Source organism: Gavialis gangeticus, unplaced genomic scaffold (assembly GCF_001723915.1).
Source record: "Gavialis gangeticus isolate Ggan-Ray unplaced genomic scaffold, GavGan_comp1, whole genome shotgun sequence".
NCBI lineage: Eukaryota > Metazoa > Chordata > Crocodylia > Gavialidae > Gavialis > Gavialis gangeticus.
Genome location: NW_017728993.1, coordinates 25,055,216 through 25,067,196, shown reverse-complemented (window position 1 = coordinate 25,067,196; position 11,981 = coordinate 25,055,216).

The window sequence follows — 11,981 nt, the reverse complement described above, 5'->3', positions numbered from 1 at the left end:
GTCAATTTTGTTCATTTTCTGTGAGCCTCCTCCCCCCCCCCCAACATCTGCCAGAAAAAAGTGCAAGTGTGCAGAACTGTGTCTGCTATTCCAGTAATGGTCTTGTCAATGCCACAAATGGAGGTAAAATTGCTTTTCCTGTTCCTACTCGCTTATCCCTCTGTTTATACAGCCAAGCATTGCATTATCCCATTTTGCCACAGTCTCGCACTGAGAACTCATGCTGAGCTGCTCGTCCCCAGTGACCCCAAAATATTTTTGCTGAGTCAGCACTTTTCAGAATATGGGTGTGACCTACGTTCCTTATTCCCAGATGTATCATCTTTTTATTTGGCTGCATTCGATGACATTTTGTTTGAACAGAACCCAAACTTACCTGTTAATGCAGATTCTTTGTGTGATTGTCCTGTCAAGTGTTGTTTCCACTGTAACTGATACGCATTTGCTTTTAGACTCAGGAAAATGTTGAACGCTAAAGTGGAATTGCTCCCCAATAGAAGGTGCTTGTCAACAGTATGCGTCGTACTAGTCCACCGTCGCAATGTGACCTGTCACATGGACACCACCTGCAGAGATCTTGGCCTGTATATGATCCGTTCAGTTGTTCTCACTGGTAGCATGGTAGGCCAAACCCAGCAGCAGGTAGAAGGGTCAGTGATGAAGAACTTATTTGTTGCCATTGATGAAGACCATTCCTTTTGCCCATGTGGTTTTACACTGTCCTGTTGTAGCATGTTGGACCACTGGGGTTGTCTCAGTGACAGGTGAAGGTGGGCTGAAGAGAACCAGGTACAGTGACAAATCATGTCTGGTGTTTATCCTCTCTAATAGTTTGAGGCTTGTCCCTAAGATGCCTCTGGGATGGGACTACCTTTTTTAACCTCAGTGACCATGGAAGTGGCAGGAAGGTGCAGTGTTTCTCAGATGATGTACGTGGATGAATGTCATTACAGGTCAGTGATCTTCACCATTGACAGTCGTTTGAAGGACAATGGATCAGCCTCCATGTCATCCTTCCCTGGTGCTTACCAGAGGAACTGATGGCCAACCGTCTAACGGAGCTCGCTGAATCCTGTGTCTTGATGCAGTGTCATCATGTGACTTTCAGATTGTCAGCTTGGTATTTTGTTCCTGTTTTTTGCCACCAAGTGCCAAGGGATTGTTGCCAGCAATGTACAGGTTCATCCCTAAATTACTAATGGAGTGGAAGATACTTCAGTATCCTCACGTAATGGGAGCGTATTGTCTTGTTTCTTTCCAAATACAGAATAGAAACACTAAGCAAACTTCTCTGCTATTTCGCATCATCCTTTGCTATTTCTGCATCGCTTTCCTTGCTTTTAGAAAGCAAACGTATTGGAAGCACCACATATGTACGATGGGGTGAAACTGTTCAGCCATGTGCAATGTACTGTGGTCACGGTCATGGTCACTGGTCCAGAAGTAACTGCCAGTTTTTCAACCAGTTATTAATCCATCTTTGTGCATAGTGCTGCGTGAAAGTTCTTTGGTGCCAAAATGATTTGGGTTTTAATATAGCAAACATTATAGCACTATATTTGTGAAAAGGCAAACTGTGTATTTATAGCTTTATTTTTTCACATTTCCCCACTATGTGGGAACTATGTCAGCAGAGAGGTTAACTTTCCTTCTGGGATGTTTCTTGTAATTTATAGCTTAATTTTTTCACGTTTCCCCACTATGTGGGAACTACGTCAGCAGAGAGGTTAACTTTCCTTCTGGGGTGCTTCTTGTAATTTATTGTGCTTCATGCTTCAGAGGTGATTACAGAAACGTTGGTGAATATCATTGTATTCTCATGAACCTGGCATATATGTACGCTGGTGTCATCTGTTGGAACATGTTCTGATCATTAAGATTTTTCCTAAAAACTACATTTGTAGTTGGCTAGGTAATTACAGTCTGTTTAAAATCTCTTACTGTGAACCTTGAGGACAGTGTTCTGCTGTGCATCTGTTGCTCCTAATATTAGTCACACATTTGTGTATTTTTAACAGCAAAGTGTAGGCTTTTCCAGGAGTGGTTAATGTAGAATTGTATAGAAGAATTCTGTAATATTTTGGGGTGTACAAAGCAGCAGGTTATCATTGACAAGGGTTGGCCACAGCTGAGGTATTGGAAGTGGAGGTGCTTCTGGAATGCATCTGGTGCCTGTAGGGTTTTCTCTGGTTTTGCATAGCATCTGGAGGGGGAATCCATTTAACCTTTGCAGAATTACAGAATACAAGTTCACACGGCCCCTCAAGCCCAAAACATGTTCATCTGAATCAGTGAAGTTGTGATGTTGTAACTGCTTCTACTTCATATTTTTCTTAAAGATGGGTCGAAACTGGAGTACTAGATGTGAATGACATTTCTTGCCGCACGGTTTGGATTAAGTTCTGAACAGAGTGTGATTTCCCTTGGTGCCCCTAGTGATAGTCTCTACTTCTTCCACAGAAAGATTATTTCTTTTTTATTTTCAGGGATTTTTCTGCTGCCAAGCCCCAGAGGACTGACAAATCTTTGAACCTTGTGCATGATTATAATCAAGTAACACAACTGGCACAGATGATGGTGTTCCTCTGCAGATCTAGGGGCAAAAGCTACAGATAATTATTTTCTGGTCATTAATTTCTGACTGATGTAAGTGAGTTGCCCTAGGTTTCTTGCAGTCAGTGGTTGATTTGGAAGGAGTCTTTAGTGTAGATTATCTGGCTCTAAGTTCTGTGCTTAAATCATAAATGATTAGCTAAAAACATTATTAGCTTGCAGTGGTCTTTTGAAGAGAGTACATTTTCTCATCATCTTTTTTTGTGGCGGCACAGAAATGTCTTGGTATTCGGGTTTTTTTCCCCCTTCCTTAAAAAATGTGAATGTTGATCACCAACTTGAAGGAATGGAGAAGTCTATGGAAGTAATTATTAGGTTTATTAAAGTGGCTACCATAAGCTCACTTCAGTGTGAGGTCTTATTTTAACATGTTGCTTCTGGCTTTTTTAGAGGTAGTGGGCCCTGCCTACTACAGCCAATTGAATTTCGCCGCTTGCATGTGGAAAAGCAGTGAAGCCAGCCTCCCTGGTTCCTTATCATTGTCTTCTTGAAGTCACTTACATTTCCGCTTTGCAATATATTCTGACTCCATCCTAATTTAAGGGATGCTGCTCAGGATCCTGAGAATGTGCGTGCATATGCTGGTTCTGGTGGCGTGGTTTTTTTCCTCATTATGGATTTGAAATTAAAGAAAGAAAAATGTTTAAAAAATTGAAAAGCGGAGGAGCAGGGAGGCAATCTCCTCTCCCACCCCCCAAGAAAAATCTCCTCTTTATATGGTTTCATGTCTCTTTTTTTTTTCCTGAGAGATTTTGATGTGCCTATGAAGACAGACGCATACTTGTAGCATCATCTGCAGTTTATTGCTTTGCTTTTCATTACTAGAGACATTAAAAAAATTAGTATTCCACAAGCTGAAAAAGAGACTATTATCTAATTGGCTTTTGGTTAGGAGGATACTGATTTCTAGGTCAATGTAAAACAAATGAGCATTTAAATTGAAGAGGAGCAGCTGTTCCAAAGCCCCTTTCCACAGTGCCTGGTTTTGTTAAGGATAATTATGTCTAATTTTAAATTATGATAGCTTTGAGTATTGAGCTTTGCTTTTTTACATGCACCAACTTATTCTTTTTCGGTAAGAATGTTCCATCATAGTTGTAGAAATATCCGCTCAGCCTTCTGATTTGTTTTTTTACTTTTCCATGATTTTTTAAATTTTAAAGAAATGTAGCTTTCAGAAAGATATTTTCAGCCCAGGCTTCTTTCTTTATGAACATTTTACTTTATCTTTGTGTAAAAATACACGATTGATTAAGTTTAAAGAAATACTAGTGCAAAGCAGGTATTTAAAAAAACCATTAAGACAGTAGCATTTTTTTCATATACACATCTTGAAAATGGAAATTTCAGAACTTGACAGTGGAAAATTCAAGAAGCCCCTCATCAGCCCCATGGAAGGAAACATATGCTTAGGATGTCCTGTGGATTGCCTACTGCTTGTTTCAATTAACACATTGATATTCTCTGCCAGTTTTTGAGACAAAAGCCCAGGTGACAGTTCAAATGATGCATGAATATCATATTTTAATTTGCCTTACTTGTAGGCTTAGATTTTGTATGGAGAACAAAAGAGGATTTGTGTCTGCTAAACATTAGTAATTCAATCAGAGTCCTGAACACTTTAATAGAACGTACAGTATGGTGTAAATTCCTTACTGCTGAACAAAACTGTACGTTTTATTTTTATTAAAAGGTTGTTGATGCCCAGAGACTAAAATCATAGCATTTGAATAAGGAATGTATAAATCAAGGAAGAACAAATGTTTTGTATAGAAACACACATTTGGAAGTCGACACTGGATGTAGCCTGCTATAAAATAATGTAAAATTATGAAATATTTGAATAGCTTGTTTTGAAATATCGAAGTCAAATCCTATATAGGTCCTGTCTGTTCTGGTGAGATGCCTGTGTGTACCTTTTGAAAGGATGTTTGCTGTATTTGTTTGTTTGATGAGACATTTACCTTGCAACCTAAAGTTGGTTTCCATCTTACTTTTCTTCCCAGATGAATGTAATAGATTGTTTTAAAAAAAAAGAAACAAAAAAACAAAAAACAACAATCCCCTTCCCCAAAACCAGAACAACACCCATTTAATGTCTATTCCATACTTTATGCAGAGTTTACAATTTTGCTGACCATTAAGTGTCTCATAGCAAACCCATGGAAATGTTTTGTTGCCAGCTGGAGGACATCTTGTTGACAATGATAGAACTCCATTATTAAGACAGTTAAGGTAAAATTCTGACATGAGTATAATATGACCACTGAGAGAACTGAGGGGTGAATTGGACATGGGGGCTGTGCATGTATAGTCCTACTGAGCTAGAAAGAACAATGTGTGCTCCCATTCACTTGCATCAGTAATCAGTTAATCACATCTGTAATGTAGATGGTAAGTCATGTTTTATGGCCATTTAAAATCATAAAAAATGTATACAAAGTTGTTTTCTGACTGGTGATTGTAGCATTTCTATAAATGATATAGTGCAATCAAGGTTTCTTCTAAAAATACTCATAAAAATTACAGGAAATCTCTGCAAAACAGGAGAGCTTAATGCAGATCACATGGGAAAGATCAGTGAAAACTTGAATCTAAAATTTAGTAGGAAATCTCGTTTTGAGTGTTCTCAATTTGTTAACCTGTAGCATAATATTTTGTAGCTGAATATTGGTTACGGCACTGGAAATCCATTAGTTCAGAGGGTGGCAACCTTTCAGAGCATCAAGCCGCCGATTCCCTGTTGCTCTTATCCCCTCCCTTGCTCTGTACCTCCCTCCACTTATTGGGTGCCATTGAAAGCCAGGGTAACTGCTTTAATATGAGGTGACACCTTTAGTTTAATGCTCTTTAAACCAACATCCTGTGACATTGTGGTTGAGAGCCACTGGTAGAGTATGTTGATTTAGTTTTTTAAATCCACACTGGACTAGGCCATAGTATTCACTATCTAGACTTTTTTAGACACTTCTGTATGAACTAGTGGCAAAACTAAACTGGTTATTATTTTTTATTTCTTAGGGTAGATGCAGGTGAGAGATGAGTTTTGATCAGAATAACTTGGAAAATCTTAGTCAGCACTGGGCCATCTCAGATGGGAACACTGGGCACGTCTACACATGCAATTAAGTCAAAGCAATAAACTCCAGCACTTTTTGCTCATTGCTCCAGAGTTGATTGCTTCCTGGGCATCATGTTTATAAATGCACCTGGGACTGCAGCACATTGAATCAGGTCAGAGCTGCTCCGTGTGCTAGGGCAGTGGTCTCCAAAGTGGGGTGCACGTAAGATGATCCATTGGGGTGTGGGAAGAAAATATTAGAACTTCTATTTCTATTTATTTTTTTATCTAAAAAAATAAGAAAGAAATTAAGCTTTACTAATATTTAATATATGGATTGACACTGGCGCCCTCACTCAGTCTGTATGTCAGATGGTCACGTGTCATGTACGGTACGAGAGGTATCCTGAGGGAAGAGTGGGAGTTCCACAACGTGGAGGGTTGACAGTGGCGCCCTCACTCGTTCGTTCGCTTTCAGCGTATTGCGACATATATTGGGGGTACATACTCAAAAATTTTTTACTGATAGGGATGCGTGATCAAAAAAGTTTGGAGACCACTGTGCTGGGGGAACCAGGGGGTCAGCTTGCCAGCCTGGAGCCGCCCTGACCTGGCTCAATGTGCTGTGGGGCACAAGGGTGCTCCAGTGTGGGGCGAGCCAGCAGACAGTCCCCCGCATTGAAGCACTCTTATGCCCCAGCCAGTCTCTCTAGCATCTGTATGCGCGTTGCTGTGGAGTAGAATAGTCTACAGCAAGATAATACAGTGCAGTTACTGCTGTGAAGTTACCATATTTCATGGTGTAAAGTTGAGGTTTGAAGTCCAATTTTTAACTCTTAAAATTCAACCTCGATTTATACACTGTATCACCATCCCCTGCAAGCGCTGCTGAGCTCAGCTGTGTGGTCCCATCCCCTGTGTGCGGTACTGGTGTGGCTCAGGCAACACTAATCACAGGGGATGGGGCTGAGCTCTCTGCTTGGCTGGGGATGCACCACTTACAGGGGACTGGGACAGGCTCAGCACTCAGCTGGCGTGGCCCCATCCCCATAAGCCCGGTGCTGCTTGTAGGGAACAGGGATGGGGCCAAGCTTGGCACTCAGTTGGGGATGTGCCACTTGCAGGGGACAGGGATGGGGACAGGCTCAGCACTTGGCTGGCACAGCCCTATCCCCTGTGAGCAGCACCAGCAGTGCCGCTCACAGGGGATGGGGCTGCACCAGCTAAGTGTTGAGCCTGGCCTCAACTTGTACACTGTGCCTATGAAAATCCTTGCCTTTTAAATTAGAAAGCTGTGGTTGACCAATACAAGGCTAGGTATCAGGAGGCGCTACTTCACGGTCAGGGCGGCTAGGATCTGGAACCAGCTTCCAAGAGAAGTGGTGCTGGCTCCTACCCTGGGGGTTTTTAAGAGGAGGTTAGATGAACACCTTGCTGGGGTCGTTTGACCCCAGTACTCTTTCCTGCCATGGCAAGGGGTTGGACTAGATGATCTTCTCAGGTCCCTTCCGACCCTAGAAACTATGAAACTATTGTATCAACCTATACACCGTGAAATATAGATTCATTTATTCATAATAGTTCTGCATGCGTAGATATGAGACATTTACTGTGGAGCTAATTAGTCAACTGCAGTAAACGTCTCATGTAGATGTACCCACTGACTATAATCCAAGAAAAGCTAGATGTTAGTGGCCGAGTCTCCTTTATGGCTTTCCCATCTCATTTGTAATAATTGGAGAGATTATGTTTATATTGTGGTAGTGCCGGTGAGGATAGGGACTTCATTGCACTAGTTGCTGCTTGAACACCTGGTCTTTAGGGCTGTGTTAAATTTCAGCAGCCGTTTTGTTTCAGAAGTGTTCCAGCGCCCAAAACACCAAATCTGAATCGAAATGGAAGACTCCGAAACAGCTCCAAAATGAATTGGAAGGAATTGAACCTGAACATTCCCCCAGCTCCTGGTTCGATTCTCCAGCACCCAATATTTCTCCTAGCTCTCTAATCGCTTCCCCCAGCTCTTCCCAGGGGGTGTGGGCCCCTGGATCTGTGCGCAGGATGACAGCAGGGCCCCCAGGAAGAGCTAGGGGAAGGATCAGAGAGCTGGGGAATCAAACCGAGAGCTCTGGTTAACAGGTGGAGCTGTCCCAGCTCCAGGACAGCACTCAGTGCCCTGCTGAGCCATGCTGCACCCACACAATGGAGCAGCTGCCATGTGGGTGCCAGACGGGCAGGGGGATGCGGATCCTCACTACCCCATGCTGTGTGGGGGGGCTCTGCCATGAACGACGAGAGGCCCCAATTGCGGCTGCCACATCTGGTGAGTGCAGGGCTTTTTTAAAGCAATTAGGGCCTCTGGGTGCTTGTGACAGAGCCCCCACCCACAGCGGGGGGGGGTAGTGGGGATTGCCCTCCCTCCCCCCCACCTGGCACCCTCATGGCAACTGACCCATGGCGTGGGTGCAGTGCAGCTTGGCAGGGTGCTATGTGCTGTCTAGGAGCTGGGGCAGCACTACCTGTCAGCTGGAGCCCAGCAGTGCTCAGCCCCAGCGGCCCCAGCTCCCAGACAGCATGCGGTGTCCTGCCAAGGTGCACTGCACCTGTGCCATGGGGCAGCTGCTGTGCAGGTGCCAGACGGGGGTTGGGGGGGAGACGATCCCCACTGCCCCGTGCTTCATGTGTTCGCTCTACAATAAGCCCTCAGAGGCACCAATTGCTGCTGCCAGAGCCAGTGAGTGCAGGGCTTTTTTTTTTTTCTTTTTAAGCTCTGCTTACCAGCTGCAGAGCATGCGGATGACAGCATGCTGCCATTGCTGGCTGGGGCCAGCCCCCGAGTCTGTTGTTTGGGTGGTGACACTGCCCCAGCCAGCAGCGGCAGCCTGCTGTCATCCTGCATGCAGATCCAGGAGTCTGCACCCCCTAGGAGAGCTGTGGGGCTGTGCCGGACTCTTCCAGGGGGGCATAGGTCCCCAGATCTGCTGCGGGATGACAGCAGGCTGCTGCTGCTGGCAAGTGATGCTAGTTTTGCTTTGAACAATTTGAGGCAAAATTTCACAAACCCCCCTGTACCTATCTCCTTGAAACTTGGCAGACTTCATACCTTCTGAAAGGGCTACCATCCCTGCAACTTTCATCCTCATTAGGCTAGAAATGACAAAGGTATAGGCATTTTAGTGATTCCCCATTATAGCCTATGGCCGAAACATGGAAACAGTGTTGAAACTCTGAAACAGATTTGGACCAATCGAAACAGGACAGTAATCTGAAACACTGAAACAAATCACTGTCCCTCCGAAATGCCGAATGCAAAACCTAAACAAAACACAGCCATTTCGCACAGCCCTGCTGGTCGTTGTCCTGAAGAGCTTGGTCTAAGAAGATGAGTAACGTGCAGCAGGTGAGAGGAAGGAGTAGTATAATGCATGTAGTGTACATGTGCATTTTTTATTTAAAATTCTAGCACCCTAGACTACTTTAGCTCATAAAAAGGTAGGCAGTTCTGGCAATAGCAATACTTGATCAAATTTAAGTCAGTAACAGGCAGATTATGATGTTAAGCTTGAACTTGGGGCGAGGAGGCAGTGAAGTATTTCAGAGAAGGGGGTGATATAGTCAGTGACACGAAACGAAGATGATCTTAGCAGCTGCACTTTGGAAAGATCAGAGGAATAATGTGGATGTTACAGAAGCTGCCAGGGAGGAGGTGGCAGTACTCAGAACAGAGGGTCTGAACAGGAGTTTTGGCAGTCTAATGAGAAGGAAAGGAGTCAATAAAGAAATGTTGTAAAGCAACATGATTCACACATTCATAGATTATAGAGTTGGAAGGGACCCAATGGATCATTGTGTCTGAACCCCTGCCCCTGGCAGGAAAGAGGACTGAGATCAGACAACCCCAGCCAGGTGACTGTCAAGCCTCCTCTTGAAGACCTCCAAGTTAGGTGACAGCACCACCTCTCTTGGAAGCCCATTCCAGATTCTGGCCACCCTTACTGTAAAACATTTCTTTCTAATGTCTAACCTAAATCTGTTCTCCACTAGTTTGCACCCATTATTCCTAGATGCTCCCTGGGGCACTCTGGTAAACAGCACATCTCCAATTCCCTGCTGTCCTCCCTTTGATAAACTTATAGGTGGCTACAAGGTCACCCCTCAGCCGTCTCTTGTGAAGGCTGAAGAGATCCAGATCCCTCAACCTTCCCTTGTAGGGTCTTTCACGGAGACCACTAATCATGCGAGTGGCCTCTGAACTCTCTCCAGATCCTCCGTGTCCCTCTTGAAGTGGTGGCACCCAAAACTGGACACAGTGCTCCAACTGTGGCCTGACTATCACCGCATCGAGGGGAAGCATCACCTCCCTCGTTCTGTTGGTCATGCATCTGCTAATGCACAACAAGGTGCGATTGGCTTTGTTGATGGCCTCGTTGTATTAACTTTGCCCCATAACCTGGTATCATCTGCGAACTTGGAGAGGGTGCTCTCCATACCCTTGTCCAAATCACTGATGAAGATATTAAATAACACCGATCCAAGGACCGAACCCTGCGGGGCCCCATTTGGATACCGTCTAGATGTGCAGGGCATGGGACTGAGAGGAATCAAAGGTGACGGGCTGTTTTAAGGTGTAAATGATTGGGAAGAGATGCCGGTGGTGTCAAATGACCAAAAGTGTGGCTGTGGGTGAGAATTTGGGGGATTTGTTTACAGTTGTCAAGCCTGAATTGACTGCAAAGCCCCCAAACGTCTAGAGATCAGGCTGAGATGCAGGTTTGAGTGTAGGGAGGCAGATGTTGAAAAGCAGAGTTGCAAATTGTTGGTGAAAGGTGGTGGTTAAAGTCAAGAGGTATGTGATTGCACAAGGGAAAAGAGAAGAGGCCAGGCTCTCTTGTGGGATGTGGGAGAGAGCCACTGAAAGAGACCTTGGAAAAACAGTTAGAAACAAAGAATAGAAAAAGGAGAGAACGTGACTTGAAAAGCAAGGGAGGACGAGATTTCAGGTGTGGAGTCCATTGTCAAGCAGGACTGGACTAAAGGAAGTTGAGGATGCAAGACCCCAATGTGGTATTGGGATGGAAGAGCTCAAGACAACAATTATGAACTGATCCAGTGAACTTGGAGGTGAAAGAAAATGGAAATGGGTTGCTGGCTGGGCAGGAGAGAGCTTGGTGGGCTTTCTCAGGATGAAGGAACATTTGGTGAGTATGCTGTTAGGTTTACAGCAACTGGCTAGAAGAAGATGTAGGGTTGAGGTGTGGAAAAGGGAAGGGTGAACCTGGAATCCTGGTGGCTGGAATGGGGTGAGAAGCAGAGTAGATGAGGAGCCTTGCTGCCAGTGATGGGGAACAGAGAGAGAGATGAGGGGGTTGGAAGGGAAGGAAGGCATAGGGGGTAAGGTGGCAATAGTTCTCGTTTTCTCCAAATAGCTAGGTAGTGAGAAGGAGAAGGATTTTAGAAATAGGGAGAAGAAATAGCAAACATAAGCATCTTGGGCTGTGGATGTGGAAGCTACTGAGGCTGAAGGAGTAATGCAGGTTGGCGAGCAGTATGGCAGAACTGAAAGAGGATCAGACTAAGTTGCAGTGTGGGAGTCAGCATGTCCCAGAGGACTGCAGTGGTACTGGAGTTGAAATGGTGCAAGCATACTTCGGAGATGGGTCAAGTTTGGAGGCGGGTGCAAGATAACTGATGGAAGAGAGGGAGGGATTAAGGCTGCGGGGTGATTTTTCCATTCAATACTAAGTTTCTTGGCATTCCTCAGTGGTTGTTTGCATGATATGTGAGCTCCATCTGTACTTCGTGGCTTTTGTAGATCCAGATCCAGTGGCTCATCTAAATAGCACTTGGATTAGTCAGATGCAGTCACCATAACCTTGCTGTGGGATACCTGAAGCTAAAGGATTTGCTTTTCCTGGAAGCTGTTCTAGAAGAAATGGAATTCATTAGGGAAACAATGAAAAGGTTGAATTAGTGCCTTACATGTTGTTTTTAGTACTGTTTTGTAGGGTGAACGTCACCAACGGTGTTTAAATTAAAGGGTCAGGTGCCTCTAAACTAAGGGCTGTCATGTAAGTAAAATAACAGAATTGAACATTGACCAGGTAGAAATTGCTTTTTTCTTGTATAAATTTGAAGCATATGAGAAAATAATTTCCATTTTGTCATGCATGAGCCTATTAGAAAAGACCTTTATTTGAAAACTGCCATGGCATCTGCAACATAGCATCAGAGATGAAACTCGTTTCTGTTCTGCTTTAATGCTAGGTGATCACCAGACAAAGAAAGTTTGCACGGGGAAGTTCCACGTCGT